Source organism: Eutrigla gurnardus (genome assembly GCF_963514095.1).
Source record: "Eutrigla gurnardus genome assembly, chromosome: 4".
Taxonomy (NCBI): Eukaryota; Metazoa; Chordata; class Actinopteri; order Perciformes; family Triglidae; genus Eutrigla; species Eutrigla gurnardus.
The window spans coordinates 1,272,252-1,285,630 of NC_139918.1; the positions used below are offsets into that span (position 1 = coordinate 1,272,252).

General features: G+C 40.3%; 1 long non-coding RNA gene across 2 annotated transcripts; it reads left to right on the forward strand.

The window, feature by feature from the left end:
* The first annotated feature begins 9,134 nt into the window (after window positions 1-9,134).
* On the forward strand, window positions 9,135-11,477 carry LOC311011921. 2 transcript variants are annotated; one of them, XR_014596956.1, is made up of 3 exons: window positions 9,135-10,029; window positions 10,429-10,711; window positions 11,084-11,477. It is a non-coding gene; the product is annotated as an uncharacterized lncRNA (long non-coding RNA). The 2 variants fall into 2 exon arrangements; XR_014596957.1 differs by lacking the exon at window positions 9,135-10,029 and adding an exon at window positions 10,054-10,326.
* The last annotated feature ends 1,902 nt before the right edge of the window (window positions 11,478-13,379 follow it).

Below are 13,379 nucleotides of genomic sequence, written 5' to 3' on the forward strand. Positions count from 1 at the left end.
AGTAGACTTCTAGCCTATCAACTCAAAAAAGAACGTACAGAAAATACAATAAAGTGTACACGCAATGCAGCAGGCCAGTTGAAATATGATACACAATCAATTAAGTCCTCATTTCTTGATTTTTATACACAGCTCTATGCGTCAGAAAATCCCTCCGAAACGGATATTAAGAGATTTTTGGAAAGAGTATCCCTACCCTCTATTTCAGAGGACGAAAAGGAACAATTGAGTGCTCCGTTCACCCCAGAAGAGGTGCTACAAGCAATTAAGTCTATGCCCTCTGGAAAAACCCCAGGTTTAGATGGGTATTCTATAGAATTCTATAAGGCTTTTTGGCCACAAATCCAGCCACTTTTTATGCCCATGGTAACAGATTTTTTTGAAAATGGCGTTCTTCCTGACACTATGAAGACAGCAATAATATCATTAATACATAAGAAGGACAAAGATGCTGCTGAATGCGCATCATTTCGCCCAATTTCATTACTTTCAGTTGACTTTAAGATATTGTCAAAATTAATTGCACACAGACTAGAAGACTTGTTGCCCCAGATTATTAACTCCGACCAGTCCGGCTTTGTGAAAGCACGCTATGCATCTGACAATATCCGGAGGCTATTAAACATAATTGACCACTCGACCCTACACAATACAACAGCCCTACTACTTTCGCTTGACGCAGAAAAAGCGTTTGATAGGGTCGAGTGGTCATATTTGTTTGCTGTTCTGGAGAAATTTAACCTTGGTTAAAAATGTATTGGGTGGGTTAGAACTATGTATAGCGATCCGCAAGCCCAAATATGTATAAACGGTACCCTTACTGAAAAATGTAATCTGTTTAGAGGATGTCGCCAGGGATGCCCTTTATCTCCATTTCTATTTAATTTGGCAATTGAACCACTAGCGGAAGCTATACGGGCTGATGAAGAAATTGCTGGTATCAATATTGGGAAAACAAAGAACAAAATTTCACTATATGCTGATGATATAATTCTTTACTTAACCAGTCCAGAACAATCAATCCCAGCGGTCCTAGACCTTATTACTGAATTTGGAACAATATCAGGCTATAAAGTCAATTTGACAAAATCCAATGCTTTATTAATTAATTCATCAGTTTCCAACAGACTCAAGGCCATCTCACCGTTCACCTGGGCTCAGAACAGTTTTAAATATCTTGGGGTGAATGTGGCTTCAAAACTTAAAAATCTTTACCTCATAAATTATGTTCCATTGCTTAAAAAGGTTAAGGAAGAATTAGAACATTGGAAAATGCTCCCTATCTCATTTCTCGGACGAATCAATGTAATTAAAATGAATGTCCTGCCCCGCTTTAGTTATTTATTTCAGTCACTGCCCTGTTACTTGGATAAAACATTCTTTAAATCTATAAACAAAATTTTGACCTCTTTTATCTGGAAAAATTCCTTGCCAAGAATAGCTTTTAAAACTTTAACAAAGTCCAGAGAGAAAGGGGGACTGGTATTACCAGACTTGCAGATGTACTATTGGGCCGCCCAGACAAAGGGCTTGATTAGCTGGGTGCAAAGACGTAACAATGCACACTGGATAGACATAGAAGAAGAACTCTGTACTCCCATTTCTACAACCTTGCTACCATTCATTAACAATATAAATGCACTACACCAAATAACAAAAACATATGTAGTTTACAACACTCTTCGGGCTTGGCAAGATGTATATACGTTTTGTGGGAATTTTGGCAAAATCTCCAGGCTCTCTCCCTTATCCTTAAACCCAGATCTGCCACCATCAATTGGTAGCTCCTTGTTTGCAAAGTGGAGAGACAATGGTATACATCAATTCCAACATTTGTTTGCTGAGGACACACTCAAGTCCTTTATAGACTTAATGTCAGAATACGAAATCCCGAAACAGGACTTTATAAATACTTACAAATTCGCCATCTAATAAACACTCTAAAAAAGGAAAAACGCCTGTAAATGGTAAATGGCCTCATTTATATAGCGCTTTTCTCCAAAGCGCTTTACAGGAATGACTGTCACTCACCCATTCACTCACACATTCACACACTGACGGCGGAGTCAACCACGCAGGGCGACAGCCAGCTCGTCAGGAGCAATTGGGGTGAGGTGTCTTGCTCAGGGACACCAGGCACTCAGCTAGGAGGAGCCGAGGATCGAACCAGCAATCTTGCGGTTGCCAGCCGAACGCTCTACCTCCTGAGCTAAACCCCCCCTGTCTTTGGAGCTGACAAATCTTGAGGAGATTTTGGTGAAATCCACATCATTAAAAGGAAAAATCTCTGTAATTTATAGTACTTTGTTGAACCATTACAGCTCTTCCTTGACCCCACTTAGGAATATATGGCAGAAGGATATGGGATGTGCATTTGATGAAGATCAATGGGATACCATATGTCAAAATGTTTTCTCCTCACTGTCGTGTAATAAAATAATCGAACAAAATTATAAATTCATACACAGGATGTACCTTACTCCACTCCGCTTAAGTAAAATGTTTCCCAACTCATCCCCTAGATGTCATCGATGTAAAACATGTATAGGTTCAATTATGCATGTCTTTTGGGAATGCAAGGAATTAAAACATTTCTGGAAAGCGGTACATGATCTAACTGTTAAGGTTGTGGAAACCCAGCTGGACCTTACACCAACTTGGTACCTCTTTGGTACGGAATTGGACAAGACACTGGACATCACACGCAGGAAGAGGATTATCATAATGTCCTATATAGCAAAGAAGTGCATTTTGCTCAACTGGAATCAACAAAGACCCCCATCATTTAATCTGTTTAAACAAATCTTAAATGAAACTTTAAGACTGGAACAACGCACATACACTCAGGGGGAATAAGGGGGATGCCTTCCTGAGGATATGGGAACCGTTTATGGACCTCTGACACTATCATACCATAATAGGGTTTGACATGCCTACATAACATCCATAAGGATGAACTGTGAACTGTGACCATGGACTGATCTGATTTGATTTGCTGTATTTTGTTGTTATTGTTTATTTTGGCCGTTTGTTTTTCTTCCCTTATTTCTTTGTTTGATTGTCTGTTATGTCACTTAAATGTAAAAAATAAATAAAAAGATAACTGAAAAAAAATATATATATAATAAAGAAATAATAGCAATGTCATAAAAGAGTCATAGTATAGTATGTCATAAAGACATTAAAATGTCATAAAAAGTAATATAGTATGTACAAAATGTAATAAAAGTATATTGTATATTATGTCTAAACTTCCTCAACAAGTTATGTAATAGTATATTTTAAAAATATAGTAAACGTAATTGTATATCCTAAAAATGTAATAAAAAGTGTGTTTGCTTTCTCATCTGTGTGTGACCAGGTAGTGGGGGCCATGGGGATCACGGAAGTCGAGGGAGAAGACGGCACCCTCAACCTCCTTTTGAAGGATGAGCGCGTCCTCCAAATTTCAGAGGCTCTCTGGTCACCAATTGAGGCACAGATGGTGATGCCGCCTTTGAATGTTCAGATCACAGTCACCGGTGCAAAAGTGACAAATATTGTTAAAATTGTATAGATTACTTTTGTTTTTCAGTTTTGCTTATTGTTCACTAAGTTCTTAATACATCTTGTTGTTTGTTACTGTATATTGTTTCTCCCTGTTAAGTCATATTTCAATTCACTGTTTTTTCTGTTTGATTTAGTTAAATTGTCAAATAAAATGTCCTAACTTGTTGACGTTGTGTCATTTACACCATATTTGAGATGTTAAAAGCTATTTGAATATCAATTTTGACTTAGCCTATTATCTTATTAGCAGACATCTCCAATCCTGCTCCTGGAGGGCCGCTGTCCTGCATATTTTAGGTTTCTCCCTGTGCCAACACACCTGAGTCTAATGATGTGCTTGTTATCAAGCACCTGAAGCTTGTCACAGGTTTGATAATCATTAGACTCAGATGTGTTTCAGCAGGGAGAAAACTAAAACATGCAGGGCAGCGGCCCCCCAGGAGCAGTATTGGAGTGAACACATTTTTGCATTACCTCAAATAAATTCATACACATAATCAATATCACACAAGAGAGTGAGTGATGTAGTGATTATCATCTAACTTGTACAGCAATCAAGTGCAGCCCACACTTAACCCCCCCTTTTACTGCTGCAGTTACAATTGTTGAGTGGCAGGAAGTGGGTCAGACTAAATCAGGGAGATCTGTATAATATGTACATTTATCATTTATTGTGCAACCAGTGAAACAAGATTATATTGTTGATAAGAAAAAAAAAGTAAAAGTGATGCCAAGGAGTCCTAAAGGTGATGTTACCATGTGAATAGATAAGATAAGACAAACCTTTTTTGATCCCCAGATGAGAAATGTGTTTGTTACAGCAGCACAAAGAAAGCAACAGTACACATAAATGAATAAATAATTAAATTAAATAGAGAAAGAAGAATACATAATAACAGGTATGTCAAAAAGTAAACTAAACTAATAATATAACTAATAATATAATAAAAAATATGTGTTAACGTTACCTAACTTAAGTAAGCTAGGCTAATTACAGTTTTTCTCCATTGGTTTGGCTCATTTCTTGAAACAGAAATTACATTCTCAAAACTCTAAGATCATTTGGCAAAACAGTCTTACAGTTCAGCACAACACCATAGTTCTCTTGCAAAAGCTCATATCTCTCCCAAAACTGTTCACTCATGCTTCTAAACTAAATTCCTTTCCCATATAAATAGTCAGTGCCCCCAAAAGACAAAAGATCCTTCTCAATTGCTTTGGCTCATTTCTCGAAACAGACCGGACGTTACACAAAGTAACTTCCATACATCCGAGTTAAAGTAAAAGAAAATGTATACAGCTACAGCACAATATACTGTAATATAAACACATAAACAAAAAACAAGGAAAATTATATGTAGCCTACAGTGCTGTAAATAAAGCGAAGAGATTCAAAACCAACATTTCTTTACTGGTCGCTGTCCTCACCCTCCCTCTCCTGGCCACCATCCTCGCCCTCCTGGCCGTCCTCTTCACGCTCCTGGCCATCCACACGGTGCTGTCTGTTTGGCCACAGATTCTCGTCCACATCACAGCGTATAATCTCCCTTGCGATGCAACGATGGAAGAAAAACGGCGTGCATGTCCCAACTATCCCCTGCACTGATCTCCTGTAATGTCTTCACACGCAGCGTCCATTGCATGGAGCAGGGACCTCTGATTTTGAGCGTGATGCTCATACACTCTCCACCTCCAAGTGGAGAAAAATTCCTCAATAGGATTGAGGAAAGGAGAGTACGGTGGTAGGAACACCATGACCATCCTTGGATGAGTAGTGAACCAGGCCCTGATGAGTGGGCCACTGAGGAAATTCACATTGTCCCACACAATTACATAGTTTGGTAGGTGAGGCCCTACGAGACCTCTCTCATTTTCAGGGATCAAATCAGAATGAAGGCGGTCCAAGAAGATGAGGAGCTTCTATTGTATGGGCCCAGACTGGGGATGTGAGTGGCCACTCCATTCTCAGAAATGGCAGCACACATAGTTATACGCTGGCCTGGGACATCCACCGTGGCCCGGTGGCCAATAATATTACGGCCACGTCTTCGGCCCTTGCCCAGGTTGAAGCCAGCTTCATCCACAAACACGAGGATGTGAGGGGTCTCGTTTCCCTCCAATGCCATTATTCTCTACAATAGAGTAAAAAAAAAAAAATTCATCAAATCAGTCATACAGAAGAGTCATACACTTGAGTAACAGAAAATTACATAGGAATGTTCTATGTTCTCCTCCACAAGTTAAATATACTACTGGCCACTACTCCAGTGGTTCCAAACCTGGGGTACATGTACCCCTAGGGATAGGCCTACGCAGAGGTACTACAGAGGGTATTTGAGAGAAAGGGGAGGGGGAAATCATCAATGACTAGACATACTGAAATGTTACAGTAATACCCACAGTATTAGATAGATCTGCTTGGGAGGCACTAGTTGCAGCTCCTTGACCCCTTTTCTTACCGTATGTTATATTCCTCAAAATAAGGATTATAATGATAAGCTGCAGTTTTCTGTTGCAGTTTTTAGGCAAAATGTTGAAGTCAGATAAAGCAAATACTTGGATTCAGACACCAGGTAAAGGGGGTACTGAAGCCAAAAAAGTTTGGGAACCACTGCTTAATTGTAAAAAGGTTATAATGATAGACAACCAGGGACTGACTTACATGTACATACTGGTACCGCAGCTCTTTCACTCTATCAGAGCTCCTCTCAAATGGTACCCTGTAAAGTTGCTTCATGGTCATCTGATGCCTCTTCAATATCCGGTCTATTGTGGAGATGCTTATAGAGTTGACATTTTGGAATATGGCATTGTCTTCTATGATAGCAGTGCGGATCTGTCTCAGTGTGATGGCATTATTTGCCCTCACCATGTTACAGATATCTTGTTCTTGTCGGTCATTGAGAAGTTTTCTTCTGCCACCCGTGCGAGGTTGTCGTCCAATCCTAGACATACAATTCAAAGGACAACACTGCATTACCATTCATAATGTATGCCTTATTTATTACTTACAGAATGAGTTACCAATGTAATTGCATTGTTGTTTTAATTACAGTAACTTTACCATAATTCTAATGCATCACTGCACAGTGATCATGTATCATCAATAATTCGATATAATATTCGATCCAATATTTTTCTTGTCATTTTTAGTGTCATAACATCCCATTGAGGTAAGATATTACTGTAGGACACACACACACACACACACACACACACACACACACACACACACACACACACTCTAAAGGAATAGGTAAATGAGTAAATAAATCCATCTCTTGCTTTATGCACAGTGTCCTGTCTTATTCAACATATAATTTTCCATCATTGACTGAGTACATACCTGTTTTCCCTGCGAAAGGTTTGGAGGATGGAGGAGACTGTAGAGCGGGGCACATTAGGCTGCACTTGGCGACCTGCCTCTGCCATTGTGAGGCGATGGTTGATTACATGGTCTATAAGTTTGGCCCGAATTTCATCCGGGACAGCATGGTGTCTTCGTGCTCCTCGGCCTTTTCCCCCTATTCTACCACCACGCACCCTTACTCCTCCTCCTCTTCTTCTTCTTCTTCCTCGAGCAGGCAGTTGCCATTGTTCATTTACTTGGTCAGGTGCCTCCATGTTCAGAAATTGTACTAGTCCTGGTCAAGCTCTATATATAAATGTTTGGCAGCATTCACAATCATGGACAGCACCTCAGGTAACCAAACATGTTGTTTGATTGGTCATCTGAGATGAGTGAAACTCCTCCCTCATTAGTCAAGTTCTATTTTCACCTGACTGTCAATTAATCAATTTATCAAATGTTCCAAGAGATTCATATATGGTATTCATGGTATTATATTCTTGACTAATTTGACAATTGATCAGACTATTGTGCAAGTGATGACTTACACAATGAAATGATGCTGACATGTTTTGCAGAGAACAACCATTAGACTGAGAATCGACAATCAGTTTAGATCAACAAGATGAATTAACTTGGAAATTGTGCTAAATGTAGGCTACCTGTACTTAATCATTGGCAAAGATGTAATGAGATATTGAGACATGTACTAAGACAATTGCAATTTGATGAAATTAATGAGAAATGCAATTCTGTTGTGGACAATTGCCAAGTGGTTTGGAGATTTGTCCATGTTGGTTTGAGAATGTAATTTCTGTTTCAAGAAAAGAGCCAAACCAATGGAGAAAAACTGTAATATAATTACGATAAAGGTGCTTAGCCTATAATTTTTAATAGTTGCTTATTTAGTAACCAGGGAGCGAAGTTACCCATTCATAGTACTAACAACACATGTTACAAGTTGACTCCGAAATTAACGTTACGGTGTACCAACGGTTATTTACATCGGATATCAGCATTAACCAGAACCAACACTGGAGTTCATCCATTTCTGGATAAATTGGTAAAAATATATTAAAAGTGATTTGGCTTAATCGTTATAGTTGCTGTCTTTGAGTTTAACGTGCGTTTGTGACTGTTGGCTAAATGACAATGTTGCGAAGCTAATGCCGGTCAACGGCTTTTTTTTTTTTTTTTATCGTTGCGCTGCTTGTCTTCAATACGGTAATACAGTAACATTAACTTGGCGAAACTGACGTTGTCTTACTTAAAATAAGGATTTTTTTTCGGTATTATATTTATAGAATACTTTGCCGGTGTTTATATGTCCAGTTATGAATATACATCATGTTAAAAAGTCAGTGTAGTGTGGTGACCTACCTTGTCAGTTCCTTGGAATGTTGTAGAATAACGGCTGGGCTGTCAATCAATTTATAGAGTATCATAACGGCTCTGTCTCGCGCACCTAGAATGCCTCGCACAGCTGTAACATCCTGAGGCAGACAGGGACATCATATGGAATGCATTGACACAAAGGACACACTCGTGGACATGCAGCGTAACATTTGTGTGTGTGTGTAGTGTGAGAGTTGGAGCATTTTAAATCAGACTATCAGCCTATCAGTTAATACAGAAGGCAATGGTCACAGTTTTTTGCCCTAATTACTCCAAGACTTTTCTCATTCATTGGTTGTGCATTCTTTGTGAAGAAGTGTACACATCAGTGAAAAGTTTAACCTTCATCAACTCGAATATCCAGTGGCAAATAGCTGAGAGCTCTCCCCTCCTCTCTCCTTTGACCACTTCTTATAAATCTGTTGACATACCCGTTATGTGACTTGTGTTTTATCTCTCCTTTAAACATCCCAGAACCAGGCTGACAGAGGAACAGGAAAGGAAGCATCAGAGGCAGTGCAGCAATCAGCATTCAAGTGACTCGGTGTACAGCTCATGGAGCCTGCTAACAACAGCGATTAATTAGTGTAGAGTTATGATTAGCATAATGCTTAAGTCTCTCCTGCTTCCTAGTGTTGCGCAGCCAGGTTTTCAACCTGCGCAAGGCTGAGAAAGAGCACTCGGATGCCGCAGGGAGGCTGACGGGGGGCGGATGGGAGGGGGTGCGGCCGCACCCCCTCCCTGCACCCCTAGTTCCAACGTCTATGGTTATGCATGTACCTATTTTTAATTTGTTTGGAAGTGCTATGCTAGGCAGTGGTAAGCTAGTGTTACAGTTTTTCTCTATTGGTTTGGCTCAATTCTTGAAACAGAAATTACATTCTCAAAATAACATGGACAAATCTCCAAACCACCTTGCAAATGTTCACAACAGAATGGCATTTCTCATTGATTTCATCAAATTGCAAATGTCTTAGTACATGTCTCAAGTGTCTTAGTGCATCTTTGCAAATGGTTATGTACAAGTACCCTAGAGTTAGCACAATGAGCATACATTTAGCACATTTTCCAAATGAATAGATCTTGCTGATCTAAGCTGATTAGTTGATTCTCAGTCTAATGGTTGCTCTCTCCAAAACATGTCAGCATGATTTCACTGTGTAAATCATCATATGCACAATAGTCTGTTCAACTGTCAAAATTAGTCAACATACTGTAGGCTAATACCATGAAAACCATATGAATTTCTTGCAGCATTTCATAAATTCATGACAGTAATTGACAGTCAGGTGAAATTAGAACTTGACTAACGAAGGAGGAGTTCCTACATCTCAGATGACCAATCAATCAGCTATTTAGCCACCTGACTGGTGCTGTCTATGATTGTGAATGCTGCCAAACGCGTATATATAGAGCTTGGCTAGGGCCTGTACCTTTTGCAGTATAAACATGGAGGTACCTGGCCAAGAAAATGATCATGAGCAACTCCCTGCTCAAGGAAGAGGAAGAGGAGGAAGAGGAAGAGGAGGAGGAGGAGTGCGGATGCGTGGTGGAATAGGCGGAAGAGGCCGAGGAGCAAGAAGACACAGAGTTGTGCCTGATGAAATTCGGGCCACAATTGTAGACCACGTCATCAATCATGGCCTCACAATGGCAGAGGCAGGTCGCAGAGTGCAGCCAAATGTGCCCCGCTCTACAGTCTCTTCCATTGTCCAAACATTTCGCAGGGAAAACAGGTATGTACTCCGTCAATGATGGAATTACTGTATAGGAGACATTACAGTAGCCTATATATAGTACTGTCCATACTGTAAAGCAAGACATGTATAAACTATTCACTCTGTGTGTGTGTGTGTTGTCGGGAGGCCTGCAGTACTGTACTGTAATACTGTAGCTTACAGTATCTCAATGTGATGTTATGTATGACACTTTAAAAATGACAAGAAAATACTGTAAATTGAAGGAAGGAAATTGGATATATTGATACAGTTTAGAGTAGAATTCCATTCACTGTGCAGTGTTGCATTACAGTTGTAAGTAAAACTTCAATGCATTTGTAAGTCATTCTGTAACAAATACATGACATATACATTGGAAGTTGTAATGCAGTGTTGTTCTTTTACTTCTATGTCTAGAATTGGGCGACAACCTCGCATGGGTGGCAGAGGAAAACTTCTCAATGAGCGCCAAGAACAAGAGATCTGTAACATAGTGATTGCAAATAATGCAATCACATTGCGACAGATCCGTGACACAATCCTTCTGGACAACGCTATATTCCAAAACATCTACTCTATCAGCATCTCTACAATAGACCGTGTATTGAAGAAACATCAGGTGACCATGAAACAAATCTACAGGGTACCATTTGAGAGGAACTCTGACAGGGTAAAAGAGCTGCGGTACCAGTATGTACATGTAAGTCAGTCATTGGTTGTTTATCATCGTAACCTTACAGTACTGTAATTACAGTAAGCAGTGGTTTCTATTTTTTGTTTTTGTTTTCAGTGTTCTCTTACTACTACAGCATCCAGCTTTACTGTATCTGACTGCAACATTTTGCCTATTCTGCAACAGAAAACTGTCTTCAGTATTTCTCTCTCCTCTTTGTGTCAAATACTCCTGCAGTACCTCCTATATCCCAAGTTTGGATCCACTGGAGTAGTGGCCAGTAGTAGGCTATATTGAACTTGTGGAGGAGAACATAGAATAGCCCAATGTAATTTTCTATTACTGTTCTGTATGACTTTATACTGTATGACTGATTTGATTTTTTTTACTCTATTGTAGAGAATAATGGCATTAGAGGGGAATGAAAGACCACACATCCTTGTGTTCGTCGATGAGGCTGGTTTCAACCTAACCAAGGGCCGCAGACGTGGACGCAACTTCATTGGCCACCGGGCCACGGTGGATGTCCCAGGCCAGCGAGGGGGCAACATAACAATGTGTGCTGCCATTTCAGAGAATGGTGTGGCCACACACATCCCCAGTTTAGGCCCGTACAATACCCAAAAGCTTCTCATTTTCTTGGAGCACCTATACACTGATCTGGTCCCAGAAAATGAGAGAGGACTGGAAGGGCCTCACCTCCCACACTATGTGATAGTGTGGGACAATGTCAATTTCCACCGAGGCCTGCTCATCAGGGCCTGGTTCACCAGGCATCCAAGGATGCTCATGCAGCTCCTACCGCCATACTCTCCCTTCCTGAATCAGATTGAGGATTTTTTTTCGCATGGAGGTGGAGAGTGTATGAGCATCGTGCTCAAGACCAGAGGTCCCTGCTCCATGCCATGGATGCTGCGTGTGATGACATTACAGGGGATCAGTGTAGGGGATGGTTGCGTCATTCACGCCGCTTTTTCCCTCGCTGCATTGCAAGGGAAAATATCCGCTGTGATGTTGATGAAAATATGTGGCCAATCAGAGCGCAGCGTATGGATGGTCAGGAGGATGAAGATGGTGGCCAGGAGACAGAGGGTGATGACAGTGATGACCAGTGAAAATGTCTCTTGTGAAACTTTGTTTACTGCACTATAGGCTTGGTATATTTTTTCTGGGGTTTTTTGTGTTCATATTTCATACATGTACAGAGAACTGTAGGCCTATACATTTTGTTTTTACAGTACATAATCTTGAGTTACTTTATGTAGGCTATATGTGAATAAAAATGGTTACAATTTCCTTGGCAATATGAGTGCAGTGTGTGTGATGTCAAACTTTGGAGGCTGCTCTTACTGTAAAGTCCTTTTCTTAGGTTTTATACGTCTCTGCCATAGTGACAAAACATCTAAGCATTTTGACTTGCAGTGCTCACAGAATGCCACAGGGATGATGCATTTTGGGGGCACTGACTACTTACATGAGAAAGAAGTTTGGTTTTGACACATAAGTAAACTGTTTTGGGAGAGATATGAGGTTCTGCAGCTCATCCATGGTGTTATGCTGAACCATCCAGTTTATTTTTGGTAAAAGCACTAAGTGAATGCAAATGAGCCAAAAGCAATTGAGAAAGATCTTTGCCATTTTGATGGTACTGACACTTTACATGGTAAAGGAATCTAGTTTTGAAGCATGTGTGAACAGTTTTGGGAGAGATATGCGCTTTTGCTAGTGAGCTGTAATGTTGTGCAGAACTGTAAGACTGTTTGGCCAAATGGTCTTATAGTTTTAAGAATGTAATTTCTGTTTCAAGAAATGAGCCAAACCAACAGAGAAAAACTGTAATATCTCACCGGTGGGACTAGGTTTAATGAAGGTGGATAATAAGTCTATATGCTAAACCTGAGTACTCAACTGTAATAGTGTTACTGTTAACATTTTCTATGACATTCTGCAATTGAATTATATTGTTGGTATAAATTGTAATTAAATTGTTACCAGTCTGTTTTACAATTGACAGGTGGGTTAGTTTATGAACACTCTCCAGAGTAGGGGCAGCTTCTCCTTAATACTGCTGTGAAATAGGTATAAGGAAATAGCCTGGTGTAAGCATAGGCAACGCACTAGACCACCCCCTTCAGGTGAACCGTGACAATTACAACCCTGGAGCCCTCACTGCCTCTCTCACCGTATAGTTTAAGGCCAAGTTGAATTGTGCAGTGGGGTCAGGACGTGACCCTGTATACCCTGCCGTCTGGAGATAATAGCTTTTAATAGCATTCCCCTACCATATGGTTGCTATGCACCCATTACATAAGCTAGCTCAGTATTGTCGTTTTAAAATTGCACATCGAAACTAAGCTGTAATGGGAGGTTTTTGGCTTGTAATGTGGGCATCTGATTTAACAGTAAGGTGCCAAGGGGCCTGTTGGCATTGCTTGAATTGACTGTGATGCTAATAGTTAAGCTACTAGCCTACCTGAGGACAATAGGCTAGTTGCTAAATCATTAGCATCACAAACTTGGATACATTGATAGAGAGTCAGGTGACGGCGCCTGTTATGATGACACATGATGTGAAACTTCTTTGTTTTCCTTTTCAGAATTGGCAAAGACACCCTGACTGATATCATCAAACACATTGAGGAGAATGGGGCAAGACCACTGTTAAGGAAGAAGCACGCACAGCCACGGCCAGCCA